Below are 14,024 nucleotides of genomic sequence, written 5' to 3'. Positions count from 1 at the left end.
AAGAACAATCAATGCTATGCAAATATCTACTCACTACGCTCTATACCAGTGATTCTTTTTTTAACCTTGTCTGCACATGCTTTTGAAGGTCAACACGACATGAAGTGCAATCTTTTTACAACAGCAATGCATGCTTTGTTATTGCAATTAAATAAAATAATTTATTTTATTGCATAGTTGTGACCATCACCAGCCCTCCTTAAAGAAGGGTAAGAAACATTTTATTAAGGGGTGAATATAAAAAGAGAAGGCAGTGTTATACATAGGTGAGGGGGAAGGGAACAGGGAAGAGGGAGTCAGGGTAGGTAAGCATATTGTGCTTAATGTGTTGTATACCAATGATTCACGACTGGTGAGTCGCGACCAAAAAGTTGGTCACAGACCCATTTCTAGTGGGTCGTGGACCTTTGACTGGAGAACAAACTTGGATCGGGATTCAAATATATTTCTGTATTTACCTACTGATACAGCAGATGATCAAAATAATTTTATAAACTTAAGTTGCACCTTGATTCATATATTTTGAGATTGCGGATGAAAATGGCTACAGCTGAAGCACTGACTTTTAAAAATGTTAATAAAGTTACATTAGTTTAAGGTTAAGGCTCAGTGTTGTGTAACTTGTGTGCATGTTGTTGTGTCCCGAAGATGCACTTTTTGGTTTTCGATTAAAATAGTTCAGTGTCATAAGGATATTTTCCCTCACTAGCGTTACAACCTTTTGTTTATCATTAAACTTGAATTTTGTGTGTTGGTGAAATATTGCACTATATGTAAGGTTCAAACTGCAACATGTTTTCATTATATGTTGGAAACTTTGCTTGATTTAAGTCGCGGCTTCTCTGTATGTATGGAACGGATGAGAACCACTGCTCTAATCCTCTCTATTCACAATTATCTCAATCAAACCTACTTGCCACAGATTATAGAATCAGCAGGCGCTAGTTTTCATAGGAGGGGCGGAGACAACAGTGGTCGTTCATGAGGTATGAAGCAGCCAAGACGTCACAAAACACCATTCTCGGCCATTTTTATTGTAATAGCTGGATTTCAAACCATAGAGGGCGGTCACTAAAAATACAACAAATTGAAATACTTTGACTAGAGTGTCAAAATATTTTTTCTGTCAGTCTGCTCTGGGGCAGCCATTTCACGCCGACGGCCCCTCTGACCACCACCAACATTCCGGCACAATTCATACAAGGCAATGTAGGTAAAGTGTCTTGCCCGAGGACACAATGACAATAACTTGGCTAGAGCGGGATTCGAGCCCCCAACTCTTCGGTTATTGGACGACCCACTCTACCACTGAGCCCCGGCATAGTCGTCGCATTATGACAGATCACATTGACAGTTAAATTCTGCTGGGTAAGCATTAACACATTAGGTACTTAGTTAATAAAGTCAAACAAAAAGGTAAGTGTGAATAGTTCACAGCTGTATACGACGACCATTCAGATTCATTCTGCGATTACATGGACATTCAAATGCGCCTTTCATTGAACAAAACACTGCAAAAGAGGAAGAAATTCATTCCTGGAGCTGAACCAATCGTATCCGTGCACAGATCCAAAAAGGGGTTAAAAGTCTGACACATCTTGAGCATGAAAAATCCAAAGGGGTTTGCAATAAATGGGTATATATTGTTACAGTATGTTATCCTCCATAGTTCTTTCTGTCTGAACAGATTATCTTCCAGATAGCAAAATAACGTTTCGCTTATAAACGTGGTTGCTTGCTGTGAACAGTGCAAGAACAGTGTTTACTAATGACATGGTGTCGTGTATTTGTCATTCCAACTTTCAGTTTAGTTAGAAAAGGTTGACCCCAGGTTTAGTATTTTGTTTCTTTTGTTCATTTAAAAACCTTTAATAACTCTTCAATGTGTTCATTATAACCATATAGCAAGTTTGATACAAACATGTGAAGAAGGTTTTGTGGTTAGATCAAATTTTAATCTGTGAGCAAACATGGTAGCAACATAATCTATGCATTATAGTACACAAGCTATTGGCTTCTTTTGTTGGGGTGATAATCGTAAAGAATTGAAATTGCAGACATTTTCTCTGTTTCCTTTAGGGAGACGATATAATGGAACCAGTGGTGATTTATGACACCATAAACTTTCCTGAAAAAGGAATATATAAGGTTTTATAATCATTGCCCACGGAGCTGGAAATGACATTAGAACAGTTAGCCAACATGTCTTATTCACACTTAATGCCACTTTTATTGCACACAATCGCAGAAAGACAGTACAGCCTTCCTTCAGACTACAAAGTTTCTTGATGATAGCCAGTGGTTGACTTTTTTTCTCTCCATTAAAACACCAAAGTGCTAGTCCACACTTGATAGAAGACCAATCTCTGCAGATGTCTTCCACGCTCCCCTGCCATTTCATGGCCGCGAATTAAGAATAATTATGGACGAGGCCAATATGCTGAAAAAGGAAATATAAGTCCCAGGGAATGAAGCTCTATAGATGCTCTCAGTCTCAGTTAGTGGAGCAGCTTTTAGATTGAATTCACATATTCTTATGCTGAGCCAAGCAGGCGTGAGATTGACTGTCTCGTTGTGTTCTGTATCTTTGACAATATGCAGCAAAGGGACACAATGGCACTGATTAAAACCAGTTTAATTAGATGTCAGTGGGAGGATGAAACGTGCCTCTTTTTACACTCGGATGAGATATAACATGACACATGCTGTACCGGTGGAGTCCCCCAAATGGGTGGATTACAGGAGTGCAATAATGAACTAAGACTGTATCTATGAATGAAAGCATTAAACATACATGCAATCATTGGCCTTGTTTGTCCAAATGATATATAAAGCAAGTTAAGGTGCACTTCCAAAAGGTTTGTAAAACAGATTTTTAGAGAGACAAGAAAAATATCATTTAAGAGGCAAACTACGTTTCAATATACAATATGTGAGAACAACACTGAAAAGGAGTATAATAAAAGCAGGGGTTAAATTATGGAACTGCCTAAAGGATAAAATAAAACATGGCACCAACATAAACCAGTTTAGTAAGTATAAGAAAAAAGAGCAAAGATTTTACAAAGGACAGCATTAATATATAATATGCATATAATGGTATAAAATATATTAATACCTAATAAACATAATAAAAGGTATTTATTGTGATAGAGATAATTATTAATTTATATATTGCCACACTAAATGTAACTGATGAAATGTGTCTTGGAGATATGAAATACCTAATATCTAAATATTAATATTTGAGATGACAAAAACTAACTTTTTCATTTCCGATATGATACCAATGTTGCAGCCTTGCGTATCGGCCGATACCGATATTGATCCGATATCGACATGAATCATACACACTTTAACTTTTTTTTTCTTCTTTAATAAATAAATACTCATTACTTATTTTGTAGTGTGGAATGTTAGAAAAGTCTTGATCAAGTAATGTTACTCAGTAGCTGTTAACAACTGACAGCATCCATCCCCTAATCATCCCGCTGATCATGCTCCACTCTTCCCATTGGTAAGAGTTGGTATCGGCGCTGCATTTAAATCAATAGCAACACGCCTACTTCCGCACACTTCGTCTGCAAACGCGTCGCAACTCATCCCCAACCCCAGCTCCTCCTCTTCTGTCTAATTAAACACTGTCTTTTGTTGCCATTTAAACATCTGTGCTTCTGTTCCAGGGAGTCCTGCTGACCGCTCTCTCTGCTTATGCCTCTCCATGTAGCGAATGGGAGTTCCCTTCACTTTGGGATTTCCACACAGCTGCTGGAAAGGGCAGAGAGGTCCTTACCGACAAATCTAAAATGCATGTTAATTAAAGCTATTTGACTAAAGTGATCTTGACTGAAATTATATTTATGTTCAGATGTGAATTAAAGCTGCAAGATAATTTTTGGTAACACAACTTTACTTGAAGTTTTATACCTAAAGCTGACATTACGATGTCATTAGCATGAATAAGGTGTCGTAAAGGCTGTCATTATGTGTTGTTCTCCCTCAACTAAATTATGACACCTTTGGAGCTATGTTGGCATTTTTGGGTTAGGTGGAAGGATCTAGTGGGGTTAGGTAGGTTTAGGGTTAGGGTACCTTAGGGTTAGGGTAACTTAGAGTTAGGGTAACTAACAACACTAAATTGCAGCCTTCATGACACCTTATTCATGCTAATGACAAATAATAACAGTTTAATGTCAACCTTATGGGCTAAATCTTAGTGTAGGCCTCACGGATCATAAATAAGATAATGTGCTTGGAAAAAAAAAGGTTGAAATTGCCATTCAAAAATATGTTTTGATTTACACTGCAAATACTCACGTTTTATGCATTGTGGGATGTGGAACCCCATAGAGGGATGCGTACGAGTTTTTACTACATTCCTCTTAGCATGATTTAATGTGTGTTGTCCCCAAAAACACTGCCAAAGTTACTTCCCAACACTTTCCATCCTGAAAGTTGCAGCCAAACAATGACAGATGTTTAATTTGGGGTTAACAAGGAAAGATCCTAATCTGGAGTCAGGTGACATCCCTGGAAATACAGGGAAACAAAAGTTGTGTCAAGCAAAAAAAATCCCAATAAGAATAAAGAGAATAAAACTATTGTGCATTTAACTACAGGACTCCACATCCCACAATGCAATGTGTAAAAATTAAGTGGAGATCAAAACAAAGTTTCGAGCAGCAATTGCACCCTGATCTTTGATTTATTGATTTATGAGGCCTACACTGTCTGTATCTGATAAAACAGGCTCAACTGTGATGAAAATTATCCACCAGCCTGATTTGATTCATGGAAAATTGGGGGCAGTGATGCCAAAACCTGCATCATAGCAACATAAAGTTAGGCAGCAGTTTTGATCAATTTTTGGCTGCAACTCCAAAAAAGAAAGGAGGGTGATAAATTGTCATCACCATAGTATTGTGAGAAAAAGATATTAAGAGCCAAACAATTATCTTCTTTTGTCAGGATTGTATAAAACGATGTCTTCAGACCAGAACTGCTGATAAAATTGTATTTCAAAACCTTTTTTTTTTTTTTTTTTTTTTTAAAGCATTTAGCTTTTCTCAATTTCTTGTTGTTTTCAGTGTTTCCCACAATTTCATTAAAAAAAAAATAACACATTTTATTTGCATTTGTTGAATGTTGCCACCAATAAGTGCATTTAAGAAATCCAACATACTTTCATAAAGCGTTAGCAGAGTGATGTCTCAGCTGCACAATACATACAGTGGGTCAAAGTGCAGTTATCACCTCTTGTTGCGAATCCATTATCAACATAAAGAGCCCTCCATGTATGAATGCAGAAGCTTGGACCAACATGGCACATTGGCTCAGCCACCAAAATCGTCCCACTGTGAATATTACTCAAGGACGAGTCATGCTGAGAGAGCTGTAAAGGTGAGTACACCTCCTGGTATGTTATGTAATACTTTTCTTTTTTTTACATGCTACTCAGTCGGAAGAGCTTCTCCATGTGACACATTACTGTATGTCTTGGATTGAGATCAATCTTCTCACTAAGGATAGAGGCGGAGATGAGCAGCTGGTAGCTGCAACATGTTTGAAAATGTTTCACACAGACCAGAACAATCTGAATTCATTTGTATCAAAGAGAACATAGAAAGCTTTTCATAATGAGCTTGATAGTATAGAATGTTTGTAAAGTAAATAGAGAAATAAAACTCTAAATAGAATTATTATAAACAGTCTACCAGGCTACCAAGCAGCTGAAAAAAGGCGGGTCCTTAAGTTCTGCCCTAAAGAATAAAATTATTCAGTAAAATACTTTTAAAGGTGTTGCTATGATTGTGCATGTGTTAGAGCCCAATATGTAACAATGAGCCGAAATGTAACAAGGCCCGAATCGATGTAAAATAAAAAAAAAAGTAAGAAAACCCGAAATGTAATAACTGGTCAATAATTTAACAAGATGCTAAAAAAAAATATTTTTCCCGTATAAATAATTGACTCACTCTATGATGTAATAAAATGATTACATTATTAGGGGAAAAATGTTTTGCCTGCCCCATAATGTAATAACAAACCCAAAATGTTTTGTAACATTTTGAGTTTATTACATTACAAATTGTCAAAATATTATGTTACATAATATTTTGACACTTTGAATAACAGAAGGAATTTAGTAAGTAACGTAAGTGTGAAGTATTTGTATCTTTTTATACATTTTAACAAAAAGAAATGCAGTTTAACACAATATTTAGGCGTTACACATAGGTTTGAGGCCACAAAGTTCAGGTTTAGGTGTTATTTTAGTTGGTTAGCTCTTAATAGAAGTTGGCATTGGATCCAAACTGAAAGCTGAAAGAATATTTGCATGGCAATCCTGTTTCTTGTGGAGAGTAAAATGGTGATTAAGTCAATCTTAGACCAAGCACGCTCTTCCATTTTCTGTCAATACTTGTAGTCTGTATTCACCTTTTCTAATCCTTCAAAAACTAATAACCCTGAGCATTGCGACACTAATCCAAACCAGACAATTTCACTATTTCCACTATAACAATGTTGCATTCTAATCACCATTAATGCTTCCTGCGTGACTCACTGAGCAGTGTTAGTGGCGGATGTTGAGAAGCGTTAAGCAGAGCTATTCAGGCCTAGACACAAACACTAGTTTTAGGATGACTCACTCAGCAGCTCAGGGAGCTGAAGGAGTTCTAGAACTTCAGAGTTAACCTGAACAATAGTTCACCGACTGCACTCAATCCACAGCAAAGCTTCCGGGTCTGTTTTGAGTGTTGATGTTTCACATAGAAAAAATATGGAGGAATAAAAAATGTCAGCTCAGTACTACCATCATATATGGTGGACTCTAATCTTCTTCAATGTCTTTCCCAGGAATCAAACCAATGAGCTGCTGACTGTTTAATAAACTGCAAGCTTACTCTGCACTATGATCTTAACTATGATTCATTACTGTCACTGAATCCGCTATGAAAACAAAAGAGGTGCCCGCAGAGGCTGCTGAATATAAGCCAATCTAGAGAGCCGTAAATTGCCTCTGCGTTGAACGTAATGACTTTCTCCTCTCTCCCTTCATTTCACCAACACTTAAAAATGCACAAACCATAAGAGTTTAAAGATGCTCACGAGTGACGATGTACTTTCATTACTTCATATACCCAAGGCACAGTTTGATATGATATTCATCCCCATGGAGGAGACATCATATCATGAGGAGTGTGACATGAGCAGGGGTGGACTGGCCATCTGGCATACCGGGCATCGTCCCGGTGGGCCGTCGACCCAAAGTGGGCCAATCCAGTGCGTTATGTCTTTTATTTATTTATTTATTTATTTTTTTGGCATTCAAGTAGAGGCAGACATGGTAACAGGTGGCAAAAAATTTGTCCAAAAGTAGCAAAAACGTGGCAAGAAAAGAGTGAAAAGTGACTAAATTGGGCCAAAAGCAGTCAAGAGAGGCAAAACAATTGACAAAAAAAGAGGAACCAGAAGGTATGTTATGTCAAAGGATAGTTTAAATGGATATTTTGCCTGAACAATAGTGAAAAAGGGCAAAATGTAACAAATAATAGTGAAAAAGGGCAAAAATGTGGAACAAAAAGAGGCAAAATTTAGGGAAAAAAGGAAACAAATGGTATTTATTGGGCAAAAGTTAGCTTAGTTGGATGAAAAGTGGCCAAAAAAAATAAAGAAATGACAAAAATTAGATAAAAGTGTCTTACAAAAATGGACAACAAATAGGGGGAAAAAGTATATTATTAGAAAACGTTAGCCAAAGTCTGAAAAACGTTTTGAAGGAAAAAGGTGAAAAGGTAAAAAGGGGTTAAAGTTTTGCCCTTTTAATGTTTTCTGGGGGAATAATAATTAAAATTAAGACAAAAAGCCACATGTTGAGCACAGCTTCTACATGATGTCCTCTAATAATGTAGTGGACTGGTCGGGACAGAAAATGCCTGGGCTGAATTTTGGTCCCAGTCCACTCCTGGACATGAGACTGGGCTTATTTGGTGTTGTGGGATTCATGATTCATTATTTGTCTTGGATTTTTATTTTTCTTGTTCAGCTTTAAAATCCAAACTTAAAAAGAAAGATAGATGTTGTGAGACTTCTCCCAGCACCAAGAGACAAAGACATAGAAACGCACGCAGCAGTGACAGAAGTCGCACATTAGGGATGTTGACGCTGTGACTCATTACATTGCTGTGAGTATATTCATTTGTCTGTTTCTGTGGGCACTGAAAGCATCAAATGTTTCTTAAATGGCCACGAAAATGTCCCGTATAGCAAAGCACTCCCATAATTCTTCTGCGAGCGAGCCAATCCATAATTCATTCTGCTGGGTTCATTGTTATTCTCACTAGTGTCGAGGAGACTCTGGGGAATGTGCTGGGGTCTCCTCCTGCTGTTAATTAGCAGCGCAGGGAGGTTGGGTGGGTTTTTTTTTTTTTTTTCTTACTACACTTGTCGTGAACATGACGTTGCCATTGGGTGACAGACAAAGTTTGACTTTCATTGATACAGTTCATTATTTCAATGTAAAAAAGGCTATTTATTTACAAGCAAACTGTGCTTGTAAATAATATATGGGGCAGCATGTAAGCGCCTACTAAGTCTTTGTATTCATTGATGACTTATTCAAGGACGAATGAAAGCCAATAAACAACTGAATAAATAAACAGATGTCCCTAAAGAGACAGCATTAGTTAAAGCATTAGATAAAATATATAACAGAGCGTGAACTGGTTATTTTAAAGTAAACAGTATAAATAATAATAAGTTGACTTTACTTAATATATATATATATGTATATATATATATAAACTTGATGCCTTAAAAAATAATAATTTTTATGTTTACTTAGATTCAGATTTAAAATACCTTATTTATCCCGAGAGGCAATTCAGTTTCAGTTACATCCCATCCAAGAAACATGAAAAGACAATCACATATAACATGGGAGTACAGGAGTGGGAGAACTGTGGGTCGCCACAAAGGCAGCGCTCCGTATCTTAGATGAGAAGTGGAAAACAAGACTGGCTTTATTACACAACGCAATAAGCACAATATGCATAACTACAACTTCACATCTCATTCTCACTTTAAAATAACCCCACCCCCAAGCCCTCATCTAATATTGCCTTCTCTTTTTACATCCTCCCTTTAATAAAGTATTTCTTACCCTTGCCGTAGGGAGGGCAGGTGATGGTCACAATTATGCAATAAAATAAATTCATTTATTTAATTGCAATAACAAAACATGCATTGCTGTCTTAAAAAGATTGCACTTCTCGTAGTGTTGACTTTTGACAGCATGTGCAGACAGGGAAAAAAAATAGAGAAGTGGAAAACATGAGATAAGAAGAGGGGAAAAGGAAGGTCCCAAACTGTGCTCCTTTCGGCACATATGGTCAGACGAGGGGACTTGGGGAGGGGAGGACTGCAGCCCACCGCTGGGGGGCACTTGGGGGGCAGCTTTATACAGGTTCCTTGCTCGCCCCTCCTGCTGCCACTACATGAGAGGGAGGGGGGATGGGGGGGCCAAATGAAACATGATCCCGTTTGCTTCATTCTGTGCAGTTCAGCCCATCGCCAGATGACGTGAAACGACCTTGGGTAGATCTGATTCAGAAACAAAGTTCCCAGGTAGTGGCGGTGGGAAAGAGAAAGAGGAGGGGGGATGGAGCGTCATTTGATACAAACATCCTGGACAATAGAAAATAAACCGGCCTTGAACGGCTGGTTTGTGGAGGAGAATTGGTGTCCAGGTCTCAAGCTGTATATCCAATATGGTGGCCCTTATCTCAAAAGCTGAGCTGTAAACTTCTCCAAGATGGATTCCATCTCGCAGAGACGTTGCAAAGTAGCACCCAGCTTACTTTTGAGTTCATTTATTGCATGAGTCTGAGTGTTAAGAGCCCTGCACAATCCATCAGAAATGACAAGCAGCCTTCCCAAAACAGCTATCAACGTTATCCGGACTTTGCAATAGATCAGAAAACTGCCAACTCCAAACAGCAGAATACCTGTTATCATAATCTAAGCATAAAGGTAGTTCAGGCAGGCCGTGGATGTCAAGCCGACCACACTTTCCAATCAACCAACAGCACAGATTGGCTCCCTGTTGGTCAACGCATAGAGGATGCACAACTTAAACCATGACAACTGCCTCATACCTCCTCAGCATGCATCTCGCAAGCATATCGGATGATTATGCTCAGATCATCAGATGCATCATTCAGCTTACCTTGATGTTCATCCTAGGCCACGACAAAGCTCCATGGCAGATTGAATCGAGGACTCCAAAACAGATGAAGCCATTTGCAAACATATTCCGTGTTCCCCAAAAAAAGGAGGCACGCCGCAGGAAAGTATTCGCTCAATCATTGCCCAGATTTACATAACAAAACTCCACAGAAAAGCCATGGAGAAAAGGAAGCATCTTTCCACTATCTCGCTACAGTACAAACCTCAACTCCAGGTGCTCCGGCTAAACGTGCACAGTGCTCAGCTCGCAGCTGGCTGACAACTCGGGTCCCAGCTGATGCCTGTCCTCTGGGCCCAGGGTAACATTCAGTCGGCTCTGTCCAGCTCCAGCTCACGCATCCAAGCCTCGGAACTGACGTCACAATCCCGCAAAGATCACCGGGTCCGTTCTTCCCTGCAGCTGCTGCCATCTCTCAAAATATGAGATATCAGATTCTTGCAGGTAATGACATATTTAGTTAAATTAACTTCAGATGTGTTGTGGACTGTGGAGACATTTCAGTTATGCTCAGTGCTTAACTTGTAAATCACCACGTCACGGAACACCGGCCGTGTGTTATCCGGCAGTAAGAAAGACAAATGTCACTTAATTAGTTAATTAGTTAAAAGGGTTCTGTCTCTCACTCTGAGTGACAGCTTTAAAATCTGTCATGTTTTAGCACCAAGGGAAGCTCAAATCACCGCTAATATAAAACTAAACTCCTCCTGTGTCCTGTCTGTTGGAGGCCGGTGCTCCTGCATTGGCATCATCGGGGCTCCTACTCGTTATGGTAACGGCTGCTACTCGTTACGCTAACTGCTGCCAGACAGCTAGTGTTTGAGGGGGTCTAACTGACCGCTCTCCTTGCTTCAGGCATTTCATGAGGGCTCATGGAGGGAAAGGGAGGAGTGCTCTCCCCGCCCTGGCCTTTTCCACTTGGGCCCATGGAAAAGCATGGACCCATAGCAAATTCATATGCTCTAGCGTGGCGTTGTAGGGTGTCTTGGGGGTTTCTGCTAACTCCTCTCCTTGTTTTAGCCTTTAGCTAGGGCTCATGGAAGGTCAGGGAGGAGTGCTCTCCCTAGCTTTGGCTTTCCATGTAAGCATGCGGAAAGGGTGAGGAGGTCCCGGAAAAGACCCATACTGCCAAATACAAGATTGCATGCAACATTATTGTAAAGTGCTTGCAGGCGCTATATACAAAACAAATGCATTATCATTATTAATAAATCATTTATTTTTGACTATAGCGGTCCTGACTGAAATTGAGTGTAGCGCTGGTTCAGGCAGGCCGCGGACGTCAAGCCAGCCACACCCTTCAATCAACCAACAGCCCAGATTGGCTCCCTATTGGCCAACGCATACAGGATGCACTACTTAAACCATGACAGCTGCCTCAAACCTCCTCAGCAAGAATCTCGCAACCAACCTCCACCCCAACTCTTCCAGGTCAGTATGTCTATAACTAACTGGGTGTTGTTTCGTTGTCATTACCATATACTATGCTCTCTTCCAGAGGGTGTCTGCTAACCGCTCTCCTTGCATTTAGCCTTTAGCTAGGGCTCATGGAAGGTCAGGGAGAAGTGCTCTCCTTACCGCCGGCTTTCCACGTAAGCCCATGGAAAGGGCAAGGAGGTCCCAGAACAGGCCCATACCGCCAAATACAAGATTGCATGAACATCATTGTAAAGCACTTGCAGGCACTTTATAAAAAACCAATGCATTATCAAAGTGGTCCTGAATTCAAATTATGTGGACGTCTTCCACGTCCTCAACGGAAAGGATGGACAGACACACGATCCTCCACTTGTCCCAGAAGTCCATCGTGTATCTAGCAACAAATGTTCTGTCGGGACAGGTGGGCCATTCTTTTTGTCAAAAAAATTTGGTTGATTGCATTGAGAGACCAGCTGATCAATTCCATAATTTTGGTTTTTGGATAGAGATGTAGAGTGAGGCTCCTATTAGATTCTGACAAAAGACAGTACAAGACAAAGCAGCAAGCAGGGACAGATAAGGGAGGGAGAGAGCCAGAGATAAAGTGTCCTCCTTTGTTGAGAGCAAGAAAAAGAATAATCTTCTTATTGCTCTTGCTTAGATCAGTTAGATCTGATTCATTATAAGTGAATCAAATCTAATTGATCTAAGTTGACTTTTTTTTCAAGGCAACAAGTTTGCATTTTTTTAAGTTTAGACCCGTATTATTTGCATGTTCTCCCCCTGCTCATATGCATTTTCTCAAGCCTCCTGAACATAAAACTGCAGTATGTAAGGGGTCAAAAATCCGTAATCACATTTAAACCTATTGTAATCCAAAGTGTTCTGAAAAGACGGTGCACTTTTACGCCTTGTCTTGGCCCTGTATGAGATCTTTAGAAATGATGCAACCAATCAGAGATCTTGATTATGTGGTGTGGGTCTGAGCGGCAGCTGGGATCTCTGCGGCTGCCTGTGTGATCTATGTGTCACTAGTCTCTATTGAGAAAAAAGTCTCTAAAACCTCCACAGTTCTGCACGTTCATGAGGATACCGGTAAGGTATTATAGGTTTCGAAGCAAGGAGGGGAGAGGAAAGCGTGGTTGTTTCTGTACAAGTCTCACGATTCTACATACTGCAAGCTTTAAGTTTATCACTGCACGCCTTTATCCCAGTTAAACACTCAGTAGCAGCCCTGAAAAGTAGGTGTTCCCAGTCAAATCAGGCCTTACGCACATTGTTCCAGTGGTTTAAGCTCTTTTTGCCTCCTGCGCGCTTCTGATCCTGGAATAAGTGCAGCGCCCCGAGATGTTGAAACATTACATTGTACAATAGAGGTTTGGACTCAGTTACAATTTACGCCACACGGACTCAGAATATAGCAAATGAGACTCTCAGAAAGAATCAGAAGGTAGTAGGGTTCAAACCACAGTTTGATCCACTGCAATCGCAACTATCAAGTGAAACAAGCTGTCATATGCAGTGGTTGGTGAAATGTGCATGAGAGCATGGACCCAAAACTGTTCCCACATATATTTAGAACTAGAAATGATGCTTGGCTTCAGTTCTGACTCACTCACATCAGCTCCATAAGGCATTGAACATTTTATATTCAAAACTACGTATTATGTAGGAAGCCAATGGGTCTATTTTACTGCAAACATCTCCATCACCTCTGTATTAAAGCTGTAAAGATGCTCTGCAGGATCGACACTACACCTCGCATTACTATCCTCAAACCTCCAGCGCATCACACTCGCGCACGCTTTAGAGCTCACAGGTACAGTATAGATGACAGATGATGATGATGACTGATGTGCTCATCATTTTTGAATGCAGGAATGGAAGAAGTTGAAAAACTTGTGCTTTCCACACAAACAAACAATAATAGGTAATTAGTATGAAGGGGAAAAAATATTTTAACTGTGGCTCGGACAGAAAAAAGCGGCCGATCCACACACTGCAATGTTATTAAAAATCCTCTTACATTGTTCAAAAACAAATAATGCTTTTCAAATTCAAAGTGTGCTTTGTCATTTTCATGGATTTCAATGAAATATACAAGTGTTAGGAAAACTCCATGTTCTGTGATTTTAGGACATCCCCAAAAAATGACTTCATGGCTATCCAGACCAGTGAATAAGACCCTATATCTCACCTTGCACCCAGTCCCAGTTTGAACTGGGATTGGCTCCAGCAGATCCTGGACAGTTTAAAACCAGTAAAGCAAATGAACAAATGATTTTATAAATAAGTAAGATGAACGCTAAAGTTTTGTTTATTTTTGTGATATTGTCATTTGCTCCATTCCCTTATGCAA

This window comes from Gouania willdenowi, chromosome 8 (assembly GCF_900634775.1).
Source record: "Gouania willdenowi chromosome 8, fGouWil2.1, whole genome shotgun sequence".
Taxonomy (NCBI): domain Eukaryota; kingdom Metazoa; phylum Chordata; class Actinopteri; order Blenniiformes; family Gobiesocidae; genus Gouania; species Gouania willdenowi.
The sequence above is the reverse complement of the archived record's forward strand: the minus strand, read 5'-3'. Positions refer to the sequence as shown.